At 42.3% G+C, this 24,892-nt stretch overlaps 1 protein-coding gene across 3 annotated transcripts in view; it reads right to left on the bottom strand.

Moving 5' to 3' along the window:
• The window catches only part of PRKCI (protein kinase C iota), a 178,619-nt gene that overhangs the window by 105,072 nt on the left and 48,655 nt on the right, over positions 1–24,892 (bottom strand). Inside the window, exon 2 of one of the 3 annotated variants that reach the window (XM_068280999.1) lies at positions 19,170–19,271. The exons of the other annotated variants lie outside the window; for them this stretch is intronic. The gene's annotated coding sequence lies outside the window, so the exon portion shown is untranslated. The remainder of the gene's footprint in view (positions 1–19,169; positions 19,272–24,892) is intronic. 3 annotated transcript variants of the gene reach the window in all.

Here is a 24,892-nt window from a genome sequence, read left to right as displayed (position 1 = left end):
GATCACCTCCCAAGTGCAGTGTTTACATCTGTTCTCTACCCTAAACACCCACTAATTACCCATCAATCATCCATCAATCATCCCCTATAACCACCTGTCACTGTTACCCATCAGATTAGACCCTAATCTGCCCCTAGGGCACCCAATCACCCGCCCACACCCTCAGAACGCCCTCAGACCCCAGCCCTGATCACCTCGCCAGTGCATTGCTTGCATCTATTTCCCCCATCTAATCACACCTTGAGACACCCTTCAATCACCTCCCGTCACCACCTGTCCCCCCCTAGCACACCCACCCATCAGATCAGGCCCTAATTTGCCCCGTGTGGGCTCCTGATCACTCGGCTAAACCCTCAGATCCCCCTCACACCCCCTTCCGATCACCTCCCCAGTGCATTGATTGCATCTATTTTCCCCTCTAACCACCCCCTGAGACACCCATCAATCACCTCCTGTCACGCCCCTAGCACTCCTATCCATCAGATCAGGCCCAATACAACCTGTCATCTAAGAGGCCACCCTGCTTATGACCGGTTCCACAAAATTTGCCCCCTCATAGACCACCTGTCATCAAAATTTGCAGATGCTTATACCCCTGAACAGTCATTTTGAGAAATTTGGTTTCCAGACTTCTCACGGTTTTGGGCCTGTAAAGTGCCAGGGCAGTATAGGAGACCCACAAGTAACCCCATTTTAGAAAAAAGACACCCCAAGGTATTTTGTTAGGTGTATGACGAGTTCATAGAAGATTTTATTTTTTGTCAAAAGTTAGCGGAAATTGATTTTTATTGTTTTTTTCACAAAGTGTCATTTTTCACTAACTTGTGACAAAAAATAAAATCTTCTATGAACTCACCGTACACCTAACAGAATACCTTGGGGTGTCTTCTTTCTAAAATGGGGTCACTTGTGGGGTTCCTATACTGCCCTGGCATTTTAGGGGCCCTTAACCATGAGGAGTAGTCTAGAAAACAAATGCCTCAAAATGACCTGTGAATAGGACGTTGGGCCCCTTAGCGCACCTAGGCTGCAAAAAAGTGTCACACATGTGGTATCGCCGTACTCAGAAGAAGTAGTATAATGTGTTTTGGGGTTTATTTTTATACATACCCATGCTGGGTGGGAGAAATCTCTCTTTAAATGGACAATTGTGTAAAAAAAAAAAATCAAATAATTGTCATTTACAGAGATATTTCTCCCACCCAGCATCTGTATGTGTAAAAATACACCCCAAAACACATTATACTACTCCTCCTGAGTACGGCGGTACCACATGTGTGGTACTTTTCTGCGCTAAGGGGCCCAAAGTCCAATGAGTACCTTTAGGATTTCACAGGTCATTTTGCGACATTTGGTTTCAAGACTACTCCTCACGGTTTAGGGCCCCTAAAATGCCAGGGCAGTATAGGAACCTCACAAATGACCACATTTTAGAAAGAAGACACCCAAAGGTATTCTGTTAGGAGTATGGTGAGTTCATAGAAGATTTTATTTTGTCACAAGTTAGTGGAAAATGACACTTTGTGAAAAAAAAACAATTAAAATCAATTTCCGCTAACATGTGACAAAAAAAAAAAAAAATCTTCTATGAACTCACCATACTCCTAACGGAATACCTTGGGGTGTCTTCTTTCTAAAATGGGGTCATTTGTGGGGTTCCTATACTGCCCTGGCATTTTAGGGGCCGTAAACCGTGAGTATTCTTGAAACCAAATGTCGCAAAATGACCTGTGAAATCCTAAAGGTACTCATTGGACTTTGGGCCCCTTAGCGCAGTTAGGGTGCAAAAAAGTGCCACACATGTGGTATCGCCATACTCAGGAGAAGTAGTATAATGTGTTTTGGGGTGTATTTTTACACATACCCATGCTGAGTGGGAGAAATATCTCTGTAAATAGACAATTGTGTGTAAAAAAAAAATTGTCATTTACGGAGATATTTCTCCCACCCAGCATGGGTATGTGTAAAAATACACCCCAAAACACATTATACTACTTCTCCTGAGTACGGCAATACCACATGTGTGGCACTTTTTTGCAGCCTAACTGCGCTAAGGGGCCCAAAGTCCAATGAGCATCTTTAGGCTTTACAGGGGTGCTTACAATTAGACACCCCCAAAATGCCAGGACAGTGAACACACCCCACAAATGACCCCATTTTGGAAAGTAGACACTTCAAGGTATTCAGAGAGGAGCATAGTGAGTCCGTGGCAGATTTCATTTTTTTTTTACGCAAGTTAGAAGAAATTGAAACTTTTTTTTTTCTCTTTTTGTAACAAAGTGTCATTTTCCGCTAACTTGTGACAAAAAAATAAAATCTTCTATGAACTCACCATGCCTCTCACTGAATACTTTGGGATGTCTTCTTTCCAAAATGGGGTTATTTGGGGAGTATTTATACTATCCTGGAATTTTAGCACCTCATGAAACATGACAGGTGGGCAGAAAAGTCAGAGATGCTTCAAAATGGGAAAATTCACTTTTGGCACCATAGTTTGTAAACGCTATAACTTTTACCCAATCCAATAAATATACACTAAATGTTTTTTTTATTTTTATCAAAGACATGTAACAGAATAACTTTCGCGCTCAAATGTATAGGAAATTTTACTTTATTTGAAAAATGTCAGCACAGAAAGTTAAAGTCATTTTTTTTGACAAAATTTGTCTTTTTTGATGAATATAATAAAAACTAAAACTCGCAGCAGCAATCAAATAGCACCAAAAGAAAGCTGCATTAGTGACAATAAAAGGAGCTAAAATTCATTTAGGTGGTAGGTTGTATGACCGAGCAATAAACCGTGAAAGCTGCAGTGGTCTGAATGGAAAAAAAGGCTCTGGTCCTTAAAGGGAACCTTAACCGGTGGGGGAAAAAAAATTCACTTACCTGGGGGCTTTCCCAAGCCTCCTGCAGCCGTCCTGTGCCCGCGCCGGTCCTTCAGTGCCCTCCGGTCTCCCTCCGCGGCTAAGTTTCGTTTTCGGTCGACTGCCCGTCGTCCTCGGGCAAAGCGTCCTCTTCTTCCGCATTCCCCGTCGTAAAGAGCCGTAAAGCGTGTCCGCATGACGCAAAACGCCACCATAGGTGGCCACCATAAGTGACAGCAACATAGGAAATAGGAAAAAATACATGTGTAGTGCATTTTCTTCTGTATGTACATGTAATACATATACATTTTAAAAATGATCCTGATAGTGGTCTTTAATATGGGCTGTCAATTCTAATGTGTTTCTGCATTGCACAAAGAAAATGACAGCATTGCCTATAGTGTGATGCTTGCTGTAGGACCAGATGATTCAAGGTGACTTTTCTTTGCTTGAGATTGGCCATATATCAGCTGTAAATCAGTTCGGCAGACAGATCCCATCACCACTACTCTCAGCTGAACAGTCCTAGCACCAGTATCAGCTGCATGCTGTCTGACTCTCACTGAACTCCAATTCATTCTCAATACAGATTGCAAGACCTTCTAATATTCTTTTCAGCAGGGAGGGGCAGCCAATCGGAATTTCATAGCAACTACTCACTGATGAAGGTTGTATAAATGTAAAAAATGTACATTCACAGATGAACCACCAGGTGGCAATAATATTTTCAGGCTTGTAAGCTGGAGTGACATTTTCTGTCTTTTGTTTAGCTGAAATGAAATACAATCACATAATATAACCAGTAGACCTGGTATATTCTTACTAAGATCTGGCACACTGAGAATAAAATGCAAGAATTACATGAAAGAAGAAAACAGCCACAATACCCACTTAGGAATTGAACAGGTAGGATTATATTGATAATCAGAAACCCAAACACATTAATGCTGATTACTCAATGCATCGAGATCATCAGCCAAGTCAGTGAGTCAGCCTGGTTTGAGTGTAACAGAATCACAGTACAGGTGGGTAACACAATAAGCATGTTTGGGATGGGCTAGTGCGAGTAATCCAGCTAGGCTCAGTATTCTTTTTCTACTGCTGAACATTGATTTGTCCTTACACCTGAGAAGAATCTCAGTCACTGAATCTGGGTACAACAGCTTTGCAGAACACATGCAGTTTGCCGATCACAAGGACAATGGCATTGTTATGTATGCTGTAGTGTGGCATTTCCACTAGTGCAATCCAATTGTCTGCAATCACAAACAGCATGTTGCATTTTTGGTGCTTTATCATTCAGCCCTATTCAATGGAACTTTGTAATTGCGGCAAAAGCCAAAGAGCAAGCACACACTAATTCTGGAAATACAGAATGAGTTTTTTCGGCAGATTTACAGGCCGATCGATTACGTTCGTTTTTCTGATCAATTTCCATTCACTTCTATGAGAAAATCGATCAGAAAAATGAAATCAGATCGGACCTGTCAGAAATTATCTATCAAGCCATCTATCTGCTAAAAAACCTCATTGTGTATTTCCAGCATATGAAAGTTGTACACTTCCTGTATTTACAGTGTCAAAGTGAGAAAACGGGAGCCCAAATAGAGCAATGACCACTTGAAGCAGGTGGAGATGTATGACCCGACTCCACTCGGGGTGTCCAACCTGGACTAGATATTATGGTCGTTCTATGACACAGTTCCCATTCACTGATCTAAGTCCCCGATATCAATAAATACCAGCATCAATGAGATGCCGGCGTTCATTGACAAAAATTAATCTTAGCATACACTGAATGTTAGCAAACACGCATCTATGCAGTCAAAAGTATACAATCAGAATAAAGTGTGGGGGACATCTAGTGGCCAAAAAATGAAATTACCCCTAAAAAGTTCCCAAAAAAGAAAGTGCGTGAATTAACTCCTTACCTCCACTTGCATAGTTACCAAAATAAAAACAGTAATTAAAAAAAAGTGACGTAAAAAATAGTTAACCTAGGGACTAGACTTTTTTTTTTACAATGTATGTCACAATATTGTATATTTGTTTTTGTTTTTTGTAAATAAGGGCTTGTAATTAACCACTTCCCAACTGAGGGGTTTTACCCCTTGACCACCAGAGCAATTTTCACCTTTCAGCGCTCCTTCCATTCATTCGTCTATAACTTTATCATTACTTATCGCAATGAAATGAACTATATCTTGTTTTTTTCGCCACCAATTAGGCTTTCTTTAGGTGGGACATTATGCCAAGAATTATTTTATTCTAAATGTGTTTTAATGGGAAAATAGGAAAAAGTGTGGGAAAAAAAATTATTTTTCAGTTCGGCCTTGATGGTTTTTAAATTATGCATGCTACTGTAATTAAAACCCATGAAATGTATTTGCCTATTTGTCCCGGTTATAAAACCGTTTAATTTATGTCCCTATCACAATGTTTGGCGCCAATATTTTAATTGGAAATAAAGGTGCATTTTTTTCAGTTTTGCGTCCATCCCTAATTACAAGCCCATAGTTTATAAAGTAACAGTGTTATACCCTCTTGACATAAATATTTTAAAAGTTCAGTCCCTAAGGTAACTATTTATGTATTTTTTTTAATTGTAAATGTTTTTTATTTTTTTTTAATTACAAAAAAAAAAATTGGGGAGTGTGGGAGGTAAGGAGTTAATTTTTTGTGTAACACTAATTTATTTCTATGTAAAAAATGTTTAGGGTGAAGTTTACTATTTGGCCACAAGATGGCAACAGTAACTTTTTGTTTAATACAACCTGCAAGCGTCCTTTCGGACCCTTGCAGGAAGTACTAGGAGGCTGAGAGTTTTATTTTTTTTTCCACAATGATCGCGCTGCTCAGCGGAGCAGCAGTGGATCATTGCGGGGCTTAGATCAACAAACGGGAATGGATTTTCCCGTTCATTGATCTCCGGGCGAGCGGCGTGTTTACCGGCGGGAGTGCGCGCTAGAGCGAGCGGGAGCGCGGGCAGCGGCGGGAGCGCGGAAAGTACGGATTTCTCCGTCCCTGGGGGTTAAAGGATGGAAAAAGAGACGGAGAAATTCGTACGGGCGGGGGTAAAGTGGTTAATGACTGACACAAAACTGAAAAAATACACTTATTTCCAAATAAAATATTGTTGCCATACATTGTGATAGGGACATATGTTAAATAATAACCGAGACAAATGGGCAAAGAAAATGTGGGATATAATTACAGTAGTATGTGTTATTTTAAAACTATAATGGCTGAAATCTGAAAAAAAAATGCATTTTATTTCCATATTTTTCCCATTAAAATGCATTTAGAATAAAATAATTCTTAACATAATGTACCACCCCAAAGAAAGCCAAAAAAGCAAAATAAAGATAATGTTCTTGTAATAAATAGTGATAAAGTTATTGGCGAATGAATGGAAGGAGTGCTGAAAAATTTAAAATTGCTCTGGTCCTAAAGGGGAAAAACCCCTCAGTGGTCAACTAGTTAAATTGCAGCTGAAAATGGAAGGAGTACTTTGCATCAAAGAATATATGTAAAGCACATAGCAAAAATCTATGTCAAAATAACTGGTCTTCACATCTGGTTAAGTGTGAAAAAGACCTAAAGAACAGAACGTAAACAGCTGCAGCGAACATTACTGGAAGCAGTACATAAAAACAGGTCAGACTTATAATCTTACTATTTCGCCTTGTGACGCACAATGTGCTATATACTGTGCTATATCATATTTGTTTCACTATTTCCTGGTACAATACTGAAAACTGAAACAAATACAGTGTCCCAGTGCAGTAAAATTGGGGTGCACAAAGTGAAAACAGAGTTTTAGGACATCCAATCTAATTCTGGGAGCCACCCACGACCCCACTTTGGCATGTGACCCTATTAAGCTAGCTAGCATCAGTCAGACAGAGACTGCTAACGGGGTAGCCAACAGTGGAATGCGGGGACCAGGAGAGGCGCGGGAAGGCTCTATAGGACCCAGAGCCTTCCCTCTCCTTAGGTGAGTATATGATTTTATTTTTTTTTGTAGGTTTGCTTCAGACTCCCTTAAAAGATCCTATCATTGTGACATTCGTTATCGCCGCACGTCACCAAACGTTCACGTAACCATGCGCCTGTACCCATGTTGCAAGACCATGGAATCAATCGCTCAGCGCTAAAAAAACACCGCTCATCAGAGAAATTACGTAGTGGGTATGGTCCTTGAGTCTATACAATGATCAGAGTACAACGTAATCTAGTATCATAATGCTGTACATTACTGCATAACATGTGCGGTGGCAGTGAAGCATATTTTTCATTGACTGTTCCTGTTTTTACAGGGAACTCAACACAGCTACCCACTGTGAACTTAGCCAAGAATAAGTATTGTATGGCCAGCTGTAACATTTTGCCACTCACTACATTTTTCCCCAGGATGTTATCGGCTATATGGATGGGAAAGGTGGGCAAGTCGTCAGAAAAGAGACAAGCAACAGTTACGACTTGTCAGCTTCTAACTCTTTCCACTCTGTTCAGAATACAAAAACAAAACTCAAACTACCTCAACCTGCAATCTCAAAGTCACATTCATAAGCTGAGGTTTCCACTGATATTAATTTACACACTTGTCACACAGCGATTCCCTGAAATAGGACACCACGGTGACTGAACAGAACTGTGTGAAAGTCTTCAACCAATTCCACCCACATTACCTGTATGACGCCTGAAACTAGTCATCCCACACACCTGAGGCAACCTAAAAACAAGGGCAAAGCAGGAGTGAGATCACTGCTAATCAGGCAACTGATACCAAAACGGACAAGCAACTTTACCTGAGTCACACAGCTGCAACTTTCACAAGCTTGTAAATGCATGGTTAATAGCATTAAGCAATCAGTACATTACTTATAGCTATGTTGGTGTTCTTGTGGCATCAAGAAAAGAGATCAAGTACTGTAAGCGACTAACATTTCATGTAACTTCTTGGCAGATTGGCTTTAAGGAATAATTCCATTCATTATGCCTCGTACACGCCATGCAATTTCTGATATATTTTCCAATTACTTTTGTATGGATCAGAAAAATCAGATCAGACCTGTGAGAAATTGTAGATTTTCCTCCGTTAAGCTGATGTGAAACTGCATGGTATGTACCAGGCATTAGGTCCTGGTCTTTTTCACTACAAGATAGAACAGTATCAATACTGACTTTTGGTTTATATAGAACTATTCTTGGTGAAATGTACCTTTTTAAAACGGAAGGAAACTTGCAATAATTCAGCTATAAGTGAACATTTGTGGTTACCCACAATGCATCACTACTGAATATATAACTATTCAACACTTTTAGGGCTCGTTTCCACTATCGCGAATCTGCATGCGTCCAACGCATGCAGATCCGCACATGAAATACAAGTGGATGGGCCTGTTTCCACTGTAGCGTTGTTGAGGTGCGTTTTTTTCAGCGTGAAAAAAACGCACAAAAGAGCCAACGATTTCGCCTGCGTCGGGAATCCGTGCGAATCGCCGCTAATGTATTTAATAGTAAAAACGCATGCGTTTGTTACATGCGTTTTTACCCGCGATTTTGCGTGCGATTTCGCACCTTTTTCAATTTTATTTAGCCCTGGCAGTGTCATGGTTAATTTCGCATGGCACCCTGCCATGCGAAATCGCAGGCGAAATCGCGGGTAAAAACGCATGTGGAAACGCATCCGCATGCGTTTTTACAAGCGTCGGAATGCGGCCGAAATCGCGTCGCAACAGTGGAAACAAGCCCTTATGGTCACTTTCACTACCTCTCATCCCCACTTCCTCCCATCTTAACAGTCCTTGTGTTAAGTAGCAAGGTGTGTTCTTTTTCCTCCCCTACTTTACATCTTTGTAATTAGAACATGTATGAATATTATATAAATGTTGGGAAGTCAAGTGTCATTACTCATGATCTAAGGAAGGGAAACACTACCAAAAGCTTATCTTTTCAGAAACAACTGCTAGGCTTGGTTCACACTGCAATAGACACAAGTTTCCACTATAGGCTTGCATAAACATGTATGAAAAATTGCAAATTAAAACAATGATTTTTCATACTCTATTTTCTGTAGGGGCTTGTTTTGAATATCACCATGTGGTTTTTGCCTGTAAGAGAAATATGCAAAAGAAATCTAGCAGGGTATTTGCATTATTGCATATATACATGTACACATTATGGCCTCCTGTAATCAACCGTACATCCAACAGTTGATTAATAAAATGAATTTAAAGCGGACCTAAACTTAGAACTTCTTCTCTGAGCTATAAGATACGCAACAGCATAATAACCTTTAAAGTGAACCAGAGACAAAGCACCCTCGTGTATTTTACCATATAGATCAGTGGGAACATTAGAGAAAACACCTACCATGCTTTCTGTTTCATTCTGCACCGCACAGCTCGCTTCTCATCAGACCTGATAAAATCCCCGACTGAGAATTCAGTCTGGCTTTGCTATTATGACTCAGCTATAATTATTCCTGAGCAGAGCCACAACGGGGCAGGCTTGGACTTGAAAAGACATGAGAGAACACAGACTGAGCTATAAATATTCCTGAGCAAAGCCAGACTGAATGCTCAGTCGGGGATTTTATCAGGGCTGATTAGAAGCAAGCTGTGCAGTGCAGAATGAAACAGAAAGTAAGGTAGGTGGTTTCTCTAATGTTCCCACTGATACATATGGTAAAATACACAAGGGACACAAGGGTGCTTTGTCTCGGGTTCCCTTTAAAGAAAAACTTTTTTTTTACAGCTGGTACAAATCCTAAAATAAATCTGCAGTTTCTACTTCCTGCTTTCATGGAAGCAAACATATTAACATCCTGTGCTGTCAAATGAGCTTATCTGCTGTGGCAGTCAAGTGACATGGGGAGAGATCAAATACAACTTGTGATTAGACACAGATGAGGGGGCATAAGCCAGGCTAAACTCTCTAAATACATTGAGGGTGCATTTCTAGGTTTTCCTTCTGTCCTGTGCAAGAGCTCAGGTTCACCAATTTTTACACGCAACACATTGCCATTCATTAACATTGCATTGTAATGCGATTTTTCACTCCGACCTGGAATCTCAGCCGTGTCTATGGCTACACCTAACGATTTTCCCGCCGATATACGGCCGATTCGATCACAGTGATCGAATCGGCTGTGAAATCGCCACACACACCGCTGACAGAACGATCGTTTTCCGTCCGAAATCGATCGTTCCCGTCGATACCCGACAATCCGTCCGTGCGGAAGATTTTTATCGATCGCCGGCGGGTCGGGAGTGCGTCGATAGCGGCGTTTGAATTCCCGACGACCGACGCAAGACAACGGGTATACATTACCTGTTCCGGCCGGCGCGAGTCCCCGCTGTCACTGCTGTCTTCTCCGCTCTGGTCTGGTCTCCGGCATGCTTCACTTCTTCCTGCCCGGCAGGAAGTTTAAACAGTAGAGGGCGCAAGGAGTCGGAGTCGAGGAGTCGGAGTCATTTTGGGTACCCGGAGTCGGAGTTGTGGTCTCATAAACTGAGGAGTCGGAGTTGGAGTCGGAAGATTTTTGTACCGACTCCACAGCCCTGGTTTTATTCAGCTTCCCACTTTTTCTTCTAACTGTTCAACCATTAGGCCTAGTGCACACCAGAACGGTTCGGCAGCGTTTTCAGATCCGATTGCAGATGTGGAAACGCTAGGGTAATGTATTTCAATGGGGTGGTGCACACCAGAGCGGGAGGCGTTTTGCAGAAACGCATACTACCGGGCTGCTGCAGATTTTGGATTGCGGAGGCGTTTCTGCCTCCAATGTAAAGTATACCGCTCTGAAAAACGGCAGTTCAGAGCGGTTTTGCAGGCGTTTTTGTTACAGAAGCTGTTCAGTAACAGCTTTACTGTAACAATATCAGAAATCTACTACACCAAAAACGCTTCCCAAAACCGCAAAATGCTAGGTGAAACGCTACAGAAAAATAAGAAAAAGCGTTTCAAAATCTGCTAGCATTTTGCGGATCTTCTAGCGGTTTTTGGTGTGCACCAGGCCATAGTTTTGTAAGACAGAACAGAGGCGCCAAAAGGATAAAAACAGTAATTAAAATGTTTAAAATAGCTTGGGAGGCAGTGGTGGGCTTACCTCCTATAAGCAGACACAACAAGCTGTGTATTCAAAATAAAGGGCAATTATTGGTACACTCCAGGGTTAATTGCAACGCGTTTCGCAGGTTCATACCCACTTCATCAGGCAAAATGTGATAGGAGTACACAACTGGGAATGAAAAAGGCACGTATTGGTGTATATCCAAATCAGTACATGTATATCGGTTATGTTACATAGTTATTTTGGTTGAAAAAAGATACGTCCATCGAGTTCAACCAGTACAAAGTACAACTCCAGCCTGCTCCCTCACATATCCCTGTTGATCCAGAGGAAGGCGAAAAAAAACCCCCACAAGGCATGGTCCAATTAGCCCCTAAAGGGAAAAATTCCTTCCCGACTCCAGATGGCAATCAGATAAAATCCCTGGATCAACATCATTAGGCATAACCTAGTAATTGTAGCCATGGATGTCTTTCAACGCAAGGAAAGCATCTAAGCCCCCTTTAAATGCAGGTATAGAGTTTGCCATAATGACTTCCTGTGGCAATGCATTCCACATCTTAATCACTCTTACTATAAAGAACCCTTTCCTAAATAAATGGCTAAACGTTTTTCTTCCATGCGCAGATCATGTCCTCTAGTCCTTTGAGAAGGCCTAGGGACAAAAAGCTCATCCGCCAAGCTATTATATTGCCCTCTGATGTATTTATACATGTTAATTAGATCTCCTCTAAGGCGTCTTTTCTCTAGACTAAATAAACCCAGTTTATCTAACCTTTCTTGGTAGGCGAGACCTTCCATCCCACGTATCAATTTTGTAGCTCGTCTCTGCACCTGCTCTATAACTGCAATATCTTTTTTTGTAATGTGGTGCCCAGAACTGAATTCCATATTCCAGATGTGGCCTTACTAGAGAGGGTTAAACAGGGGCAATATTATGCTAGCATCTCAAGTTTTTATTTTCCTTTTAATGCATCCCAAAATTTTGTTCGCTTTAGCTGCAGCGGCTTGGCATTGAGTACAATTATTCAACTTGTTGTCGATGAGTACTCCTAAGTCCTTCTCCAAGTTTGATGTCCCCAACTGTATCCCATTTATTTTGTATGGTGCTAGACCATTGGTACGACCAAAATGCATGACTTTACATTTGTCAACATTGAATTTCATCTGCCATGTATGTGCCCATATAGCCATCCTATCCAGATCCTGTTGCAATATGACACTATCTTCCTGAGAGTTGATGATTCTGCACAATTTTGTATCATCTGCAAAAATAGCAACATTGCTCACTACTGCATCTACTAGGTCATCAATAAATAAATTGAAGAGCACTGGACCCAGTACAGACCCCTGTGGGACCCCACTGCTAACAGTCTCCCATTTTGAGTACATGTGATTACAAAAAGAGGACAGTTAAAATGTGTTAATACGTATTTGAACTAAGCGTGCGTTTTTAATGGGGTAGGGGAAGGCAGGATGATTTGAAAGGGGGGGGTGTAGTATGGGTGTCAGGGGGGGGGGGGAGGTTTTGTATGCCATAGGTGAGGGTGGGGAGGAGACGAGAGTTTGGGAGTGAGCTGGGTAAAGTGTGGAAAGCTGTAGTGTTCCCGTATAGCTAATGGGAATATAGGAATAGCAATACTAATTCAACTGAGTGATATATGTGTCCAAGTGTCAGTATAGACACAGGATTAGTCTAAGTGATCATTAGTATGGTGAAGGTATAAGAAAATTAAAATGTGGTCTGTGGGATAGAAGGTGTAAAAAGAGCCACTATTGTACTATCACAAAGTTAATCTACGTAATCTTCAGCAGGCCATAGTGTTGGTTTTTAAAGGAACTCCACAGACATCAGTCACTGAAGATTAAATGGAGTAAAAAGCATGCCCTGTCTTCCCCTATTCAAAACCCAATTACTTTCAGGACATCCTACATATTAAAGTGGACCCGAACTCTTGCACAGGACAGAAGGAAAACAGAGAAATGCACCCTGTATGTATTCAGAGTGTTTAGGCCAGTGGTCCTCAAACTAAGGCCCGCAGACCGAATGCGGACCCCTGAGGCTTTTTCACTGGCCTCCCCCAAACACAAAATGTATAACTTATAGATGTGGCCAGCTGCATCTTTAAATATTGGCGCCTCGCACATAGAATAGCAGTGCTGGTACCACCCACCCACATGCTGTAGAAGCCAGCAAGCAGTCATTTGCTCCCTTCCAAGCCAATTCTGCATCAGGTGACACTGCTGTCCAACTGGATGGCAGGTTGTCACCTGGGTATGCTTCACTGTCTGATGCACAAAGAAGTTCTTCAGGCACAGCATGACTGAGTGGCTGCTACTGGGAGTTCTCCCCCAGGCATAAATGGGGGGTGGGGGGAGAACAATACCTAGATTCGATTTAATGTTTTCCCCCTCATTTGTGTCTAATCACAAGTTGTAATTTTATCCTCCTCTGTGTCACATCACGAAGTAGAAACTGTGCAGATTTATTTTAGTATTTGTATCAGCTGTAACAAATACATGTTTTTTGTTTAAATCAGGGCTGTGGAGTCGGTACAAAAATCTTCCGACTCCAACTCCTCAGTTTATGAAACCACGACTCTGACTCCAGGTACCCAAAATAGCTCCAACTCCTTAGTCTAATATTTACCAGCAGGGCTGTGGAGTCGGAGTTGGAGTCGCAGTTGTTGATTTCATTCACTGAGGAGTCGTGAGTCGGAGACGGTGGATTTTTGTACAAAATCCACATCCCTGTTAAATATTAGACTAAGGAGTCGAGGAGTCGGAGTCATTTTAGGTACCCGGAGTCGGGGTTGGAGTCGTGATTTCATAAACTGAGGAGTCGGAGTTGGAAGATTTTTGTACCGACTCCACAGCCCTGCTCCACAGCCCTGTGGATTTTGTACAAAAATCATCCGACTCCCAACTCCGACTCCTCAATTTATGAAATCAACGACTGACTCCAACTCCGACTCCGGGTGCCCAAAAGTGCCCCGACTCCTTGACTCCAACTCCGACTCCACAGCCCTGGTTTAAATATTATTATGCTGTTGGGTATCTTTTAGAGCTGAGCTCTGAGTTCAGATCCACTTTAAAGTGGACCCAAATTAAAAATAGAAGATTTCAGAAATAAAATCTATTTTCTAAATTATAATAATAAATGGCAACCTTTTTTCAGCTGCATGATGACAAATCTAAAAGATTTTACATTTATTGGAGGAACCCCTCCCTTCCTTTCAAATTGCCGGGATTTTTCCGGCAATCTGGTGGAGTAGATGGTGTCCGGCAAAGGAGGAATTGCTAATGGCTGCCCCCAGTATAACCCTAGCTATGAAAAGAGAAGGGTGAAAAGCATGCTCTAAAATGCTCATAGGCTTGAAGGAGTGTTTATTTATCTTTGTATGTGTCAGAGTGGTGCAACTAAATATTTTTAATTAAAAAAATGTATGGTTTGGGTCCGCTTTAAGTGGGGCATACGACCCTTGTTCAAATTAATGACTAAAAATGGGCATTTTTTCTTATATTAAATAAACGGTGACTGTTAGAAATTGGACATGAAACAGCAGCCAAATTGATCTCCTCTGCTTTCAGGTAAGAGAGATGGTCCGTCACTTGCTGCCTGTTGTCTCTACATGGTGAGGGAAAGGTTATTTATAAATCCTCTGAGGATGGTGGGATTTGTGCCTTCAAATCTGCCCACCTTCAGCAATGCTGCATACATAAATGCAATTTTGATTGGTCAATCACTAATGGTCAATATTATCACCTCCATGTAGTATGATGGCCATCACAATTTGATTACTATGAACAAACTGTGCAGGTAAGCTCCTATACTACATAGAAGTGGTGAAATTGGCCAATGCACCGAAAGGGTTAACCTCCTGTGTGGGTGTACATATTAGCACAGAACTTTGGCACAGTCCACACAGTTCAGACAGAGCCGACAGCCCTAATTTACACTTGCTGATTACTTGCCGATAAGGGAGAACTAGATAGGATGTTCATTGTGAGAGTTAAGGGGCCCATGCACTGACCAATCAATCGATTTGCGGCCTATTTCAATCGATCTGACATGTTGGAAAATGTAGGCTTATCTCTTGAGATGGTTAATCATTTTGCATTGGACCTAATGGAAATCTGATGGCTACAAAATGCCATCAGATCGATTTAAATAGATTTCATACTGAAATCTATTGGAAATCTGTTCCTAGTAAAAAAAATTCCTAAACACATCAGATAGATCAGAATTCCATCTGATGATCTATCTGCTGCTAATCTAACGAGTGAATGGCCACCTTTAGTTCACACTGGGCGATTTGTCAGCGCTTTGCTGATCACCAGTGATCAGCAAAGCACTGCTACTAATGTATCCCAATGGATTATTCGCAAACACGCTGCATGCAGCGTTTTCAGGGGAGATTGTGCTGTGATTCTCATTCTATTGAACGGGAACAACGAGGGCAAATCATGCTGAATCGCAAAATTTTGGCCACAAATCACGATCGCAGAGCTGAATGCAATCGCAGGCAAGCGGCACTCCAAGCGCCCAGTGTGAACCGGACCTAAGGGCTGGTTCACATTGCAAGAGCTTTTCTAAGTGCTTGTGATTTTAAAAACTCTTGCTAATGTAATTCTATGTGTGAGTTCTCACTTGAGCGATGTGATTTTATTAAAATCACCCATTGCATTGCATTAGCAAGAGCTTTTCAAATCACTAGCGCTAAAGAAAAAAAACTTTTGCAGTGTGAACCAGCCCTAAAACACACACAGGGTGGATATCTCTGCGGTTTCCTTGACTCCCATGCAAGAGTTTAAAGAGACTCTGTAACAAAATTTAGCCCGACTGTGCCGACAGAAGAAAACAGATTAGATCATATAACAGAGATAACACAGCCACTGTGCAATTAGGAAAAGCTGCAGTAAGCCAGAGCACATTAGAACAGGCAAAGGAACTTATAGGATAGAAGAACAAGGGCAGCATTAATTGAAAGTACGTACAGGAGATAACTCTCACCAATACCTAACTATAAAGGCCCATACACACGTCGGATTTTTCCCGAACGACGGGTCGTTTGAACGTCCCGTCGTTCAGTCGTCCGCACGCCAAATCGGGTGTGTGTACAGACTGTCGTTCGGGTGATAAGATTTTGAGCGATCCACCCAGCGCTTCTGAATGCAAGGAACAGATTAAACATTCAAAATATGGTATGGGAGCTGAGTAAATAATAATAAAAAAAAAAATCATTTAGTTAACCAAAATAAGATTATGGGATACCAAGAGAAGTCTGATTTAGAATTAGATCAATACGTTTCATTAATTTTCTTTCCTGCGTCCCTCAGGATTGGCTTACAAGAGAGATCCCATGCTCCTCCTCCTACGGAAACACAAAACAATGGAGTTTAAAGAGAAACTCCGACCAAGAATTTAACTTTATCCCAATCAGTAGTGGATACCCCCTTTTACATGAGAAATCTATTCCCTTTCACAAACAGACCATCAGGGGGCACTGTATGACTGATATTGTGGTGAAACCCCTCCCACAAGAAACTCTGAGGACCGTGGTACTCCTGGCAGTTTCCGGTCTGTGAACATTGTTGCATTGTGGGAAATGGCTGTTTACAGCTGTTTCCAACTGCAAAAAAAGCAAGCAGCAGCTACCTCACCTGCCAACAGTAAAAATGTCACCATGTAATGTCAGAATGTAAATTAGGGATTTAAAAGATTTTACAATAGGCAAACACTGACTACATCATTTATACATAATTATTTAAATAGCCCCTCCCCTTTCCCCCAACTCCAGTTTTCTCTTCAGTTTATTCTTGAATTCAGAGCCAAATGCTTATTGGCTTCCTCTCTCTACACTTTATTTCATTACGGTTATTATGTCTTTTTATTTTGGTTTTCCAGTGCCTTCATTTTTACACATGGTTTCCCAGTTTTCAGCCATTGTGCTGTGTGGCCACTGCATATTTTTTTAATGACTTTTGTGGACATTCCCTTAGGGAGACCTGCACATGTATGTGCTTATCCCTTTTCAGTCTAGTGTAGCTAGTCATTGCTTCTGTTGTTGAGAGAGCAGTGGGAGTTTGCGTTTCACTTCACATCACAAATGCATTATTGGCTGTGTGGGATGTTATTTCCCCGCTGACAAACACGCTTACTGGTCTGTACTAAGCCAAAGAATTGTATTTTACAATCATCTGAGAACGTGAATCTGGCCTATTATGTCATGCAGTCCATACCATGAACTGGTGTAGGGTACGTAAGCTGAAACAACTGCATGCAGGTTGGAGTTAATAACTTTGTGATACTAAAATATATTATTGCTGTTGACAATGGTTCTGTAGCTATACTTGCTTTATAATAAACATAAGGAATCCACTGCATTGCTCCACCCGCCGTTAGGCTAGGTTTACACTCATTCCACATGGATGGTCAGTGCGCTATCTCGGACTTGTCCATTTACAACATGTCTGAATGTATAACCAATAACATAGGATCCACCAACAAGTCAATTGGTGTCCATTGCAGAAAACATGATTTTGATTTTGGTTGCAGTGTGAACCTAGCCTTATGCAGAATGGACTTGCTTTGTAGGGGTCAATTCACTAACCTACGGTAAACTGTTGTGTGCAGACAGTGCATGGCAATTTTACCGGTACTTGCACCGCTAGAGTAGCATGCATTGTGCAGTTAGTGCAACCCACCATACATGGCTAACAGTGGCGTAGTGGATAGCACCCTCCCCTTACAGCTCTGGGTCTCCGGCTCAAATCCCAGCCAAGGCATTATCTGCTCAGAGTTTTTATGTTCTCCCCGTATCTGTGTGGGTTTCCTCCCACATTCCAAAAATCTAAAGATAAGGTAATTGACTGCCCCCTTAAATGGCCTTAGACTATGATAGCTATACTGTATGTACTGGCCATATGACTATAGTAAGGATTAGGTTGTGAGGGGCAGTTAGTGACACGATTTTGTACTCTGTAAAGCATTAGGGGAGATGTTAGTGATATGTAAATAATAACAACGCTTGCGTTGCTACAGTGTTGCACGTTGGGGAAGCAGCAGCATACTGCAGTTTCACCATGGGTTCGTGGATCAACTCTGTAGACACATTGCTCAAAGCCATTTTCTTGCATTTTTAATTAGAACCTCCTAACCCCAACCTTGATCATGCCCTCAAGTGTGTGCTTGAAATCCAGGGACCCGAAGGTTTAACTTGCTATGTCTGTGTCTATCAGAAAGTAGTGTCTTCAGCTGTCCATACACTATACTACTTTGTATTCGATCATCATCATTTCATGACTCACCCAAAACAATTGCCTTTCAGTCTTTTGGTTGTAGCTTTGATCGTAAATACTTCGATCCATTTCAATTTATGTTCGATTAGACGTTTCTGTCTGATCAAATGTTTTGATTGGGTAAGACGTGTATAGTGTATGGCCAGCTTTAGAACGGTATTGGACTGTTCTGTGCTGTGGTAGGGCAGGATTTTCTTGCGTAAGATGTATGTGGGTGCAACACAATACCCTTTGTATATTGTTCTTTTGTTGAAGAGCTAGCTGTATGCAGGGGCTGACAATGTGAACTCCATGCATGTCCTCATAAGCTGGTTTGTTAGGTTGACTTCCTGAGCCTTTCTGTTCAATTACTCACTCTTGAATGAACTTAGCTGTTTACGCTCTTATTACCTCTGTGATCTGTGCATTCCAATACCTTTACAGAGAGCAAACACAAGGAACTTTAAAGGTAAATAAAAGCTGTTCAGCGTTGTGCATGACTGCCTATTCTGCAGTGAACTTTAGAAAACCCCGGCTGAGATGCTTTGTCTTTTTGATCACTTAACTCTGTAAAGGGTTCTAAATGTAAATTATTTAATGGAACAGAAAAGAAGTTACCGGAACATGGGTACTTTCAAATAATTATATTTCAGGACAACACTTTGTACAGAACGGTTTGTATTGCAAATTGCTTTTATTGCTTCAGTTTACCCTGGGCTCTGTGAAGTCTTAAAATTTGCCTTGAAATTGCTGAAATTATCTAAAGGTGCCATCCAAGTTAAGACTTCCACCCCGTATGGCAAACAGATCAACCCCCCCCTACGCACGCGCACACACACACACACTGCTCAAAATTGCAGCGTTGGACTGTTCGATACAGTGTAAAGCTGTGGGCGGTCAATCTATAGTTGCTCCACTGCCACACCCGTTAGAATAAAATGTACCTTTCCGTTTTGATCGACTTTTGTGGCAAAAGTGGATGGAAGTTATGATCAGTGTTGCTTGTTGAGTCATAGATTACCAGCCAATTCAATCAATGAATGAATCTGCTGGGGGAAAAAAAAAATCGGTGTGTGGCCAGCTTAAAGAGGACTTAAAGAGAATCTGTACTCTAATATTCTTACAATAAAAAGCATACCATTCTATTCCTTATTTTCTCCTGTGCCCCTCTGTGCTGTTTCTGCCACTCTCTGCTGCAATCCTGGCTTGTAATTGCCAGTTTTAGGCAGTGTTTACAAACAAACTAACCAGCATGTGATAGGCTCACATAAGCAGTGTGTGTGAGTCATACAGAGCCTGCAGGGGGCCTGGAGGGGGTGTGTATAGCTTCTACCAATCACAAGCAGCCCTGCACATTCCACACATTCCAGCCTTAAGCTGCCATACACTAGGCCGATTCCCCACCGATCGACAGCAGATTCGATCACTGGGATCAAATCTGCTGTCACATCGTTCACGCTACACGCTAAATTTCGATCTATTTCATCCCGAAATAGATCGATCCCGTCGATCGCTCCGTGCGGGAAATTACCGTCGATCGCCCGCAGGTAGGGAGCACGTCGCTAGCGGCGTTCGAGTGCCTGATGACCGACGCAATAGAGTGGCAATACATTACCTGCTCTGCCGGCGCGACTCACCCCGGTCACCGCTGCTCCGTCTCCGCTCTGGTCTCTGGGTCCGGCATGCTTCACTTCTTCTAGCCCGGCAGGAAGTTTAAACAGTAGAGGGCGCTCTACTGTTTAAACGTCCTACCGGGCAGGAAAAAGTGAAGCATGCCAGACCCGGAGACCAGACCAGAGCGGAGAAGACAGCGGAGACCTAGGGACTGGAGTCGCGCCGGCGGAGCAGGTAATGTATGCGGGCGGGGGGGAGCGGCAGCAGCACCACCACCACAGATTGTGAACGGTTTCAGGCTGAAATCGGTTCACAATCTGTTTGCAGTAAAGGTAGCCATACAATCCCTCTCTGATCAGATTCGATCAGAGAGGGATCCATCTGTTGGTCGAAACTGATGGCAAATCGACCAGTGTATGGCTACCTTTAAAGCGGATCCGAGATTAAAAAATAACTATAACAAGTAACTTGTCTATATATCTTATCTAAAGTTCAGATAGTTTACACAGCAAATCTAGCTGCAAACCGCTTTAATATCCTCCTGTGATACAATGACAGCAGCCATGTTTGTAAACATTACGCAGAGGCAGGCTTATCTGTATCTTGAGCACCCAGCCTGTGAAAAAAACTAATCCCCCTCCTCCCATCTGCCTCTGAAATCAATGGCTAGTAACACCTCCTCCTCCTCCTGCCCAGACTGAGGCCTGAGTATTAAAAAAAAAAAACAAAGTATTTTGCTTGAGGAATGCCCTATAAACAATAGGAAAGGAACACAATTATGCAATGAGTAAACGTTCACCTCGGATCCACTTTAATGCTAGGTACACACCTTTTACCTGCCAGATCGATTATTTTCAACACGTCCGATTTGAATTGCGATTGATTTTTCGATCTTAAATTGCTTTTTTGATCATTCTTCAATTGATTTTCGTTCAGGTCTATTATTGCTAGGTACACCATACAATTTTCTGGCAGATTTACCTGCCAGATCGATTATTTCGAACATGTCCAATCTGAATTTCGAACGATTTTTCATAGAACCGAAAACAACTGGAAAAAAAAAAACATTAAAAAAACGATCGAAATTCAGATTGGACATGTTGGAAATAATCGATGTGGCAGGTAAATCTGCCAGAAAATTGTATAGTGTATACCTAGCATAAGAAAGATCGAAAACACAATCAGAAAAAAAGAAGAAAAAAAAAAATCGATCGATCGAAATTCAGATTGGACATGCTTTTATTTTCTTGATGATTTTGGATGGGCATTCCCCATACAAAAAAGCTGTTCAGGTCTCTGCCCATCAGAATATTCTTCTCTATGGAGAGGGCAGGCTAGCACCTGCACCAATACACAATAATAGTGATCGGGCATAGTTTTCAGTAACACCCAATCACTAATGAGCTGTCAGTGGACACCTGTGGAAAGAGGTACCCAAAACAACTTCAAACAATAGCTTTGGATGAGCTACTGGTTTAGCTGCAAGTGTGTACATGCCTATAACAGATAGGAAGCACTTCACACTAATCTCTAAGATAACCTATACTAAATTAGCCCATAAGCTAGTGCATATTTACATTCAGCTCACCTGAAAGCCCTCCACCGAAACTACCAGATTACTTTTATTGCCAGCTGCCATTGTTCGATACATTACTCTCACTTTCTGTATCACCAGCACTAGTAAGTGAAGTAATCTCTCCATAAAGGGAACCTGAAGTGAGAGGGATATGGAGACATATTTAATACTAAACAATACCAGTTGCCTGACAGTCCTGCTGATCCTCTGCCTGTCAAAATCCCTGAACAAGCATGCAAATCAGATGTTTCTAACAAAAAATGTAGCAAGATTAGCTGCATGCTTGTTTCAGGTATGCGATTCAGAAACCGCCAATGCAAGAATGATCAGCAGGACTGTCGAGCAACTTAGAGCCCCCGCCTGATTGGTCACTCGGCATAGAAGCAAGTCCTGGTAAGCTGGAGCCACAAGGATGGAATCCCTGAATCAGCTCTGCTCGGCAGCTTGTCACAGGACTCAAAGCCTGCATTGGTAAGTATGTCACCTACTGGGGGCAGGACACAGGGACAAAATAGGCATCGGGGGACACAGGAGGACAAGAGACACCAGGGGACGCAGGGGGACAAGACAGGCACCAGGAAACACAGGCGGACAAGACAGGCACCAGGAAACACAGGGGGACAAGAGACACAGGGGTACAGACACAGGGGGACAAGAGGCACCAGGAAACACAGGGGGACAAGAGGCACCAGGAAACACAGGGGGACAAGAGACTGCGGGGGACAAAAGAGGCACTGGGGATCAAAAGAGACACAGTGTTACAGACACGGGGGACAGATGAGACACCAGGGGACATGGGTCAAAAGAGGCACCGGGGGACACAGGGGCAAAAGAGACACTGGGGACATGGAGGACGCAAAGGGACAGAAGAGGCATCGGGGGAGAGAAGAGGCACAGGGGGATAGAGAAGACACAGGAGGGACAGAGCAGGACGATAGGGGGAAATAATTGGGGGGTATGGGACTGAGGAGAGAAGATCCACAAGATGCCTCTGCACCATGGACGCACCAGGTTTAATTTTTTCTTTTACCCTGGTTTTTGACCTCTAAACCTAGGTTATTAGGGGGGAAAAAACCATAGGTCTTATGGAAAAAACATAAAAATAAATGTGTTGGGCACTTCTGTGTATAGCATACTACATACATTCTTTAATTCAGCTCCTGTATTCATATCACATCACATGTGAATCCTATGCCAGCCTGCATGACCACATAAGACTACAATCTGGATCCTTTTAGCTGCTAATAGACCCTCTGACATATAGCTAGTTGCGGAGAGTGTGTATGTGCTATGACTCACACTGCTTGGCTGCCAAGCTATCAGACACAAAGCACTAATAGGAGCCTGTTAAATCGCTGGCTGACGCAAATATCTAGCTTTTCTGCAGAAAAGTACGTCAGGCTGGGCATTAGCGCACTCCGCAGCAGACTCAAACGCCCACAGGAGATATTTAGATGAATACGGCTGCATCACTATCTGTAAAGTCTGTGGCTTATTCATTTACAGCATCAACACTTTCTACATAGTTCAGAGATCAATAAAAATCCACCTGTAAGACATAATAGTCCTCTTCTATTATACTGCATGCGGCAAAACTTGGTGACAAAGGAATGCTTTTAGAGCGTTTGTGTACCAGATATTAAAGCTGTATTACAGAAACCGCCCATACAATGAAAAATACACAAATGTTAGAAATGTATTTAGAACTGTACATCCATATCAATAATTGTAACCAAAAATAAAGGGGCTATGGGAAGACTGTAACAGGGATATGTACAATACAGTAATTAGGTCTCTGGCAGTTAAAGCAATCCTGAGGCTGGTTTTCCACTGTATTTTGGAGTCAGCGTTGCGGTGCAGCATGCCCCCCGCACTGCCAAAAACAGGCCTTCAGGGAGTAACATGTTACTATGTGGTATTCCCCTTCTTGCATCCAGACAAACAGGAAGTGACGCTTTGCAGTCACTTCCTGTTTTGGGTATGGGGAAGTGCGCGGAAGCGTATTGTAAAAATACTTTTCTCATTAACAGAAGCCTCTGTATAGGTTCGCAGGATCTTTCTCCATCCCACAAATCCAGCACTGGGTCCCTCTAAACAGTGGGTCAAAAACCCTCATTCTGACTTGTGGAGTATGGCCATGAATGAGGACATCGGCACTGGGTATACGTGGGGTAACGTCCGTACATGCTCAGTAGAATGAATTGGAGGAAAAAGCCATGCACAAGCAGCTTCGTTCCACTGGGCATGCATGAGCCAGAGTCAAGAGAGGGGCCCAGTGCTGGATCAGTGTGCTTGAGACAGATCCTGAAAGCATCTGGACCATCCAGAGTCTTCCCACTCCAGATACCCAAGATTGCTCCGTCTCTGACTCCTCAGCCGTGACAGGGCAATGGAGTGGGTACAAAAATCATCCACCTCCTCAGTTTATTAAATCCCTAAAATTGGTCAAACGCCAATTCCACAGCTCTGACTGGCTTCCCACTAAAATTAACCCTAGACCAGCCTTTCTCAACCTTTTTACCCTGGAGGAACCCTGAAAATAACTTTTCGATCTCAAGGAACCCCTGCAAAAAAATGTGTAATCTCGAGGAACCCCTGCATTTATTTTTCCTGAGGCATGGTCTTTAAAAGTAGGTGAGGCTGTTAATTTCACTACCCCCTATTACACTGCCACTCATTATACAGTGCTCATTATTATTCTGACCCCCAATTTAGTGCTTCTTCTTACAGTACCACCTATTATAATGTTCTCTATTATACTTCACCCACGATGGGGGAAAATGCCAAGGAACCCTGGGGTTCCAGGGAACCCTGGTTGAGAAAGCCTGCCCCAGACTATGATGATGGACATATGACTGTGGTAAGGATTACATTGTGAGTCCATCTGATGGATAGTTAAGGTCCATGCAAAAAGTCATCTCACACAAACGAGTGACATCACTCAATAAAACGAGTGATAACACACAATATTAATATCAGGGGAAAAAAAAAGACAGGTGGTTTAAGCAATGTTCACACATCCATATTACAAACGATTATGCTGTACGAATACCGCGCACAGAAGTGACCTTTTTACTTGGCATACAAAACTGTGCACACCAGCCAATAGCACAACGTATGCCCAATAGTCAAAATAGATTCACCAGTTGGATTGGGCAGAATATGCAATATTGGTCGCTACCAGTTGTGTGGTAGATGAGGAAAGCAGCCGATATCTAGCCAGTATTGATCAGTTACCTTTTTATAACACCTTGCACCAGCAGATAGACAAGATTTTAGCATTTCAGCAGATATCTTGTCTAATATATTACTCTTCTTGTTACGATAGCTCTGTATTGCATGATGCTGTACCTAGTAATGCAACTCTAGCACGTGTACCACTCTCCCACCTGCCCTTGGTTGCCAATCACCACTTTATAAGGACCCTCTGAAAAAAACCCACAATAGCCTCGATTCATAAACAGCAGGGAGATAAAA

The sequence above is a fragment of the Hyperolius riggenbachi genome, chromosome 4, assembly GCF_040937935.1.
Source record: "Hyperolius riggenbachi isolate aHypRig1 chromosome 4, aHypRig1.pri, whole genome shotgun sequence".
Taxonomy (NCBI): Eukaryota; Metazoa; Chordata; class Amphibia; order Anura; family Hyperoliidae; genus Hyperolius; species Hyperolius riggenbachi.
The sequence above is the reverse complement of the archived record's forward strand: the minus strand, read 5'-3'. Positions and strand labels throughout refer to the sequence as shown.